General features: G+C 35.7%; 1 long non-coding RNA gene across 1 annotated transcript; it reads right to left on the bottom strand.

Moving 5' to 3' along the window:
* Nucleotides 1-636: 636 nt before the first annotated feature.
* On the bottom strand, nt 637-1,943 carry LOC124632763. The gene is made up of 3 exons (XR_006984673.1): nt 1,858-1,943; nt 1,292-1,400; nt 637-799 (listed from the first exon to the last, which is right to left on the bottom strand). It is a non-coding gene; the product is annotated as an uncharacterized LOC124632763 (long non-coding RNA).
* Between the last annotated feature and the right edge of the window lie 4,775 nt (nt 1,944-6,718).

Here is a 6,718-nt window from a genome sequence, read left to right as displayed (position 1 = left end):
TCCGCACCGTAGGTTCGGATGGCTCATCGCTCATGTCTAGTAAATAATGGACAACAGGCCCGTGTCGGCGGTGCGCATTGTTCCACGCGCTCCTCAAATAGATGTCAGCAACCCCAGCGAGACCCAGTAGGGCTAAGGCCTGCCGGGGCTGCGAGTTACCGCGGCTGTGGTACATAAAAGCCCTACGACGGAACACGATGGTTTTTATCCAGTAAGAATCTGACAATCCCTCGCCGCTGCTAACCCACAGCGGGAGGGGTCATTTGATGATTTTTGATGTCGTTAAAAAAAGCAAGTATTAATGCAAGTTTTATGTACTTTCTTAGTATATCTTGGCACGAATTACTGTGTTTCAGAGGGCACGTAAAACTGTAGGTTCTAGCTGGCATTTGAACAGCTTTGGCAGTCATAACGTGTAGTCAGAAGCCAGAAAGAAAGCCTGATAACCAGTCTTGCCACAGGTATTGGATTGCTTGGGTAACTGGCTTGTGGAGGTCAGATAGGCAGTCGCTCCTTGTAAAACACTGGTAATCAGCTGCGTCCGGTTAGACTGGAATCCGACCTTAACATAGTTGGAGAAAGGCTCGGGAGATGATAATATTACATATAGGATGTTATAAAAATATAAAAAATCACTTATACAGTTCATAAGATTTAATAGTACACAAAAAAATATTGATAATATATATAGAGATATATTTTCATTCTGTAGTGCTGTTTTTCTTCGGCCATTGCAGAACAAACTCCTCATTAACACACATTCCACAATATGGAAATAACACTTTTTATCAATCCGCAGCTGAAACAAACAAAAAACCTGATAATTATTTTAATCTAGCTGATCTCGCGAACTTCGTATCATTTAAACCTTTCCTGGACCTATACAAACATCTTAAAACCAAAATAAGCAAAATCGATCCAGCCATTCTCGAGTTTTACATTTTTTTAACGTGCCCGCTGCGGGTTAACAGCGGTGAAGGAGTGTCAGACTCTTACTGACTAAAAACCGTCGTGTTCCGTCATAGGCCTTTTATGTACCAGGGCCGCGGTAACTCTTTCGAACAATCCCACTGAGTTTTGCTCAGACGGTGAAGTGCGAGTTGGGCGCTATTTGGCATTTATTTTTTTAAGTATGATAACTAGTATACATAAATTCGGATTTATACATTTTTATATATTAACTCTTTTAACTATCACACTAATGAGTTTCTCTAGCGACGTCAAGTCCGCTGTTGTTCATGATTGTACAAAAAGCATCAAATAAATATATAATATATACGGGTAGTTTTACCTCTGACTACCCCCGCCTGCACTGAATGCTCCACTACCGAAATGTGAGCCGGAAACCACTCCAGAAGCTGATGAGCCTCCCGAAGCTGATATGGGAGCATGGTTGGTTTCTATTGAAAAAAAAAAAAAACATTAAATTCTTAAATAAAACCGATAAAATGTCACGTACCTACCTGGAGTTTTATACTCCGAAATAACTTTTAGATTCTTACTAACTTCGTGAGTTCAAACCGGGTGTTGATTCGCTTTATAATAGCTAATTAATGGCTATTCTTTAGATTTAATAATGTAGCTTACCTTAAACAGTTAAGGAAGCTGCTATTTGAACTCATACTGCATATATTGGAAATAACTACCCAGTGAAACTTTATACGATATGTCAAACAAAATAAATCTTCTTGACAAACTAAATAAGAGCAAAGAAAGAGAAGCAATATAGTTTTAGTGAAGAGATCACAATTTAGCTTTATGTAAATACTGTAGTTTTTATTAAATGTCTGAATATTTATTGTAATAATATCTAATTAATTTCCAATATGTAAAACGGATTGAAAAATGTACACTTACGTGGGGCAGCGCATGTGTACGCTAGAACCACGACAACCAGGAATAGCACAAAACCTTTCATCTTGTTCGACTGTTGTCACAACACTGGCGTTAAAATATCTGCTCTTTATTTATATATTTGATACATGCATCGTAAATATATTTTATGATTGGTAATTAGTTATCTATTGTTTTTATTTAATGTCCCTATCACTTATAAGATGCTTCTCCTCGTCCTGGGAATTTACATCCAGCAGACGAATAAAATATAGCCTGTTACCCTGTTTTCCTGTTACGATAATTATAGCTGCCCAGCGATTTTTTTTTAAATAGCTCTTCAGTATTTTAGAGTCTTTTTTGAATAAACAAACGAACAAAAAATATTCTTAATATTAGTGTAAAAATCTGTAGTGTACACCGGATTTGCTCAGTAGATACCCACAATAAATACCAATTTCCATAAACATTTTAAAGATTATAAAATATTTATGGTTTTAGAAGTAAAAGAATATTTATAAAAGGAAAGCTTACGTTGACTCAAAAGTTTGACATCTAATTAATGACTATATTATAATGTTTGTGAATACTCCTCCTCTCAAGTTTAGTATAAGTGTGGGTTTGATTCCAGGTAAGTTTTAGTTACTTTTGTATGTGTATTATTGTATGTTTATTATTTTCTAAGTATATCGTGTATATCCGCGTTTTGGAGGGCACGATAAACTGTAGATGCTGTCTCTCATTTGAACATCTTTAGCAGTCGTTACGGTTAGTCAGAAGCTTGTAAGTCTGACAACCAGTCTTACCTAGCGGTATTGGGTTGCCCGGGTACCCAGTTTAAAAGGAGGTCAGTCTCTGCTTGTGTAATACATTAGTGCTCATCTGCCTTCGAAGATCTGCCTTCGTGGTGTTCTTTGCCTTGAAGCTGACCTATGCTATTTAGTTTTCGATTTAATTATATTGCTATATATTAATGCATCGTTCACTGTATATAAATGTTTTTATATATCCTTCATAAAATCAGAGCTTTTATATGATTTTTTATATTATCAGCAGCACGACAACCAGGAATGGCAGAAAAGCTTTCATCTTGTTCAACTGCTCGCACAAGACTGATATTTAAGGATCTGTTCCCTATTTATACTACATGTAGGTTATATTTTCAGTTATATACTAGCTTTCACCTGCGGTTTCATCTGCGTCCCGTAAAAAGGACTTCCCCCACCCAGGTACCAGGTACAGTAGTATACTTGTTCTTGTATGATATCAAAAGCGTTAGAGCTTACTAAAATCTTCATCAAATTCCGCTAAGCCATTTGTGGGAGATAAAGTAACAATTATACACACTCACAATCTGTCAACTTTACAATACTATATAGTGTGATATATTATTTATATTAATAACGGCATAGATAACAAAATATTATTTATGAGAATGAAATCGTTGTATCTGCATTGTTGTAAATGTAAACAAAGCCTTGTAAGCTGATTTCTGTATGTGATGCTCTACAACTTACTTTATAATGAAGACAATCAATCATTCTTGTTATTTATTAATCACAGAATATTCTAGGTCATAGCTGGAAGACGTCAAAAGCTGGACAAAGGCCTCCCGAAATTCAAATGTCAGTTGTCTGCCATCAAACAAGACACAGCATGCGACAGACAGCATGCGACAAAGAATTATGTTGAGTATGAATGTAGATGAGTGGAGAAGGAGAGGAAGACCGAAGAAAAGAGCACCCATTCTTCATAAACCTACCTATTTTGATTGGTATTGAGTTTTCTAAAATTGCTACGAATAGGAAATCAGTGTGGGTATCTAGCTCACCCATCATATATAAGACTAGCTTCCGCCAGCGGCTTCGCCCGCGTGGTGTGTTGATAAAAAGTAGCCTATGTGTTAATCCAGGGTATCACCTATCTACATACCAAATTTCAATCAAATCGGTCCAGCCGTTTTTGCGTGATTGAATAACAAACATACATCCATACATTCTCACAAACTTTCACATTTATAATATAAGTAGGAAATAAAATCACACATAAAATTGATATACTGATTATATAATTATTTATTATTATACAGTGTTGTACTTGTTTAAAAGTTAATATATAATAATCTTAACATTAATATGGCCTGTGGTCTGGAAAACTTCGCACATGAATTACTTTATAGTTTATATGATATTATACTTATTATACTTTATATGAATTACTTTCATTGTTGTTAATTACTCAGTCGGTAACTGTTCTTTTAACAAACATTCCATAATACTGAGATAAGTTTCTCGACCACACCGCATCTGAAAAAAGAAAATAAAACTTTTCATCATCATAATATTGACTATAGATACTAAGGCTTGTTTCCACTGGTTACTGATAAAGTGTCAGTTATCTCATAGTTAACTGATCTACCAGATACAGGCTGCTTACAATTTATTTCTGTTTCACCATCAATATTCCTAATAATTTATTTGTATCGGAAACTTTAATAGCAAGTCATAATTGTCATTTCAAAACTTGATTACAAATAATTTTTAAATAGTTTTAAAAACTAAAAAACACGCTAGTCATGTATTGTCATCAGAAATCAGAGCGTGCTCAAAATTTTATCCTAATCAAAGACCGGGAAGTGGGTCAAATTAAGATTCCAAGATTTTATTACAAACAAGTGAAGTTAAAATAAGCATGTTAAAAATGAGAACTCCTTTTTGAAATTGAAATTGTTTTGAAAGAATTTATAAACAAATATCTTACTGTTTTCCCCCCGCTCCCGCACTGAATGCTCCATCACCGAAATGTGAGTTCGACACCACTCCAGAACCCACTGAGCCATCTGATGCTTCTATATTGCCATAATTAACCGGTTCTCCCTCTGAAAAACAAAATCTTTTAAAATAAATCAGTAGTTACAGGTATTCAGAAGCTAAAAACCAGTCTTAATTAGGAGTATTGGGTTGCCCGGGTAACTGTTTTGAGGAGGTCAGATAGGCCCTTGTAAAACACTGGTACTCAGCTGCATACGGTGGGACTGGAAGTCGACCCCCATACATGGTTGGGTTAAAGGCTAGGCAGATGATGAAATAGTGCAGCTGAGTACCAGTGTTCTTACATATAAGAAATATTGTGTAATTTCTTGATAAGATTGATTGTCAGATTTTCTGACTACCAATGATACACAAATGGCAGCCGGCATCCATAAACTGAATATACCTTCGGAAATAAAAAGGAACTCGTCATGACAAGATCCATCAAGTCATGAAGCTGTTTCTTAGCACGGTTGGTACGTAAATTAAAACATTTTTGCTTAATACATAAAAAAACTTTTTTTCTACTGTTTAATTATGACCAAAAATAATTAATTTACATGCAAAATTATAGCATTCTGCTACTGATAACCTCTGAGCTATGTCGTAATCAGACAGATAAACTTAGTGTTCAACTAGGTAGTGAGAGTGAGCGTTATTAAGACTTATTAAATTACTATTCTTGCTATAATGAGTACCGGTTTTATTTTTATTTAATGTAGGCGTTTTAACTGATCTTAAAATGGCTCAAAGTACAGCAAACGGAACATTATACAGCCACTATTATCAGAGCATTTTGTGGAAGATGTCAACAAAATGCAGCACAAACAGCGTGATTAAATTACTTATGGTGTCATCACATTACCTATGTACCTGCATTTACTGCAGACTAACCAATCGGCCAACAGTTGACCCGATAGTTGGCAGTTTTTTTTTTTTAAAGGAAGTCTGATTGCAATCTCAGTTTTTAGTCGGTTTGATACCAGCTAAATACCAAGTTTAGTGACGTATTTACTACCATTCATTTTCGTACTGATTCATGAGCCTAAACAAACTATCGGCCAACTAAAAGGTTGCAGTATCTGAGTACTCTTAGCATTCAATAAAAGACTTACGTGGGGCAGCGTACGCGCACGCAAGAAGCACGACAACCAGGAACAACACAAAACCTTTCATCTTGTTCGACTGTTCTCACAACACTGACGCTCAAAATCGCATTAAAATAAATTAGACATTTATTACTCATCCATCAATATCTTGTTTTTTCATGCCTATAATAAACTGCGTTATCATTTTGTTATTGTAAGTGAAGTCTTCAAAAATGCTTTGGCTGATATATCAATTCCTTGTAGACCGATTTCCGGCCAAGGTTACTTGGTTGTTTTCGAAGGAGATCAGCTAGCTGCGGAGGATGTTTATTATGGTTTTGTATTGCACCAACGTACTCCTCGCAGACAGGTGCACTCTCTATTCTCTCACCCTGACAGTCTTGTGGAGCCTAATGTGTAACAACACCAAGTTCGAGATTGTGGGTTACTTTGTAAAAGTTTCTTCAAACCCACACAGAAAATTGAACTCCAGGTAATGTGTTTTGCATAATTTTTACAATAACTTTAAGAGATCGTTATCAAAACTCTTACAGCCAGTTTCTTCATCGAAAGTTAAAGCCAAAGTAAAAGTCAAAGTAATGCCTAAAGTAAAAGTAACGGTCAAATTCAATTTTTCTATTCGTTTTGCTGTCACTTTAGCCTTGAAAAAACGTATTTGACCGTTACTTTTACTTTAGACATTACTTTAACTTTAACTTTTGATGAAGAAACTGGCCGTTAGGCTATGCCTATGAAATGCTAAATACTTAATGGTCAGAAGTTTTACATCTGAGAGAAGCTATGATTGTTAGACAGTACTGTTGTAACCTAAATGACTGTTTGAATTAGAAAACTGTCAAAATTGCATACGAAGTCGTTTCCTAGTTCTGTAGATCAAGGGCGCTCTGACTGATTGCCGACCACGGTAGCTGTTCTCATTTAAGGAGATCAGTCATCTGCGCAGGACATAATTACACTGCATAAGCA

Source organism: Helicoverpa zea, chromosome 8 (genome assembly GCF_022581195.2).
Source record: "Helicoverpa zea isolate HzStark_Cry1AcR chromosome 8, ilHelZeax1.1, whole genome shotgun sequence".
In the NCBI taxonomy this organism is placed as follows: domain Eukaryota; kingdom Metazoa; phylum Arthropoda; class Insecta; order Lepidoptera; family Noctuidae; genus Helicoverpa; species Helicoverpa zea.
The sequence above is the reverse complement of the archived record's forward strand: the minus strand, read 5'-3'. Positions and strand labels throughout refer to the sequence as shown.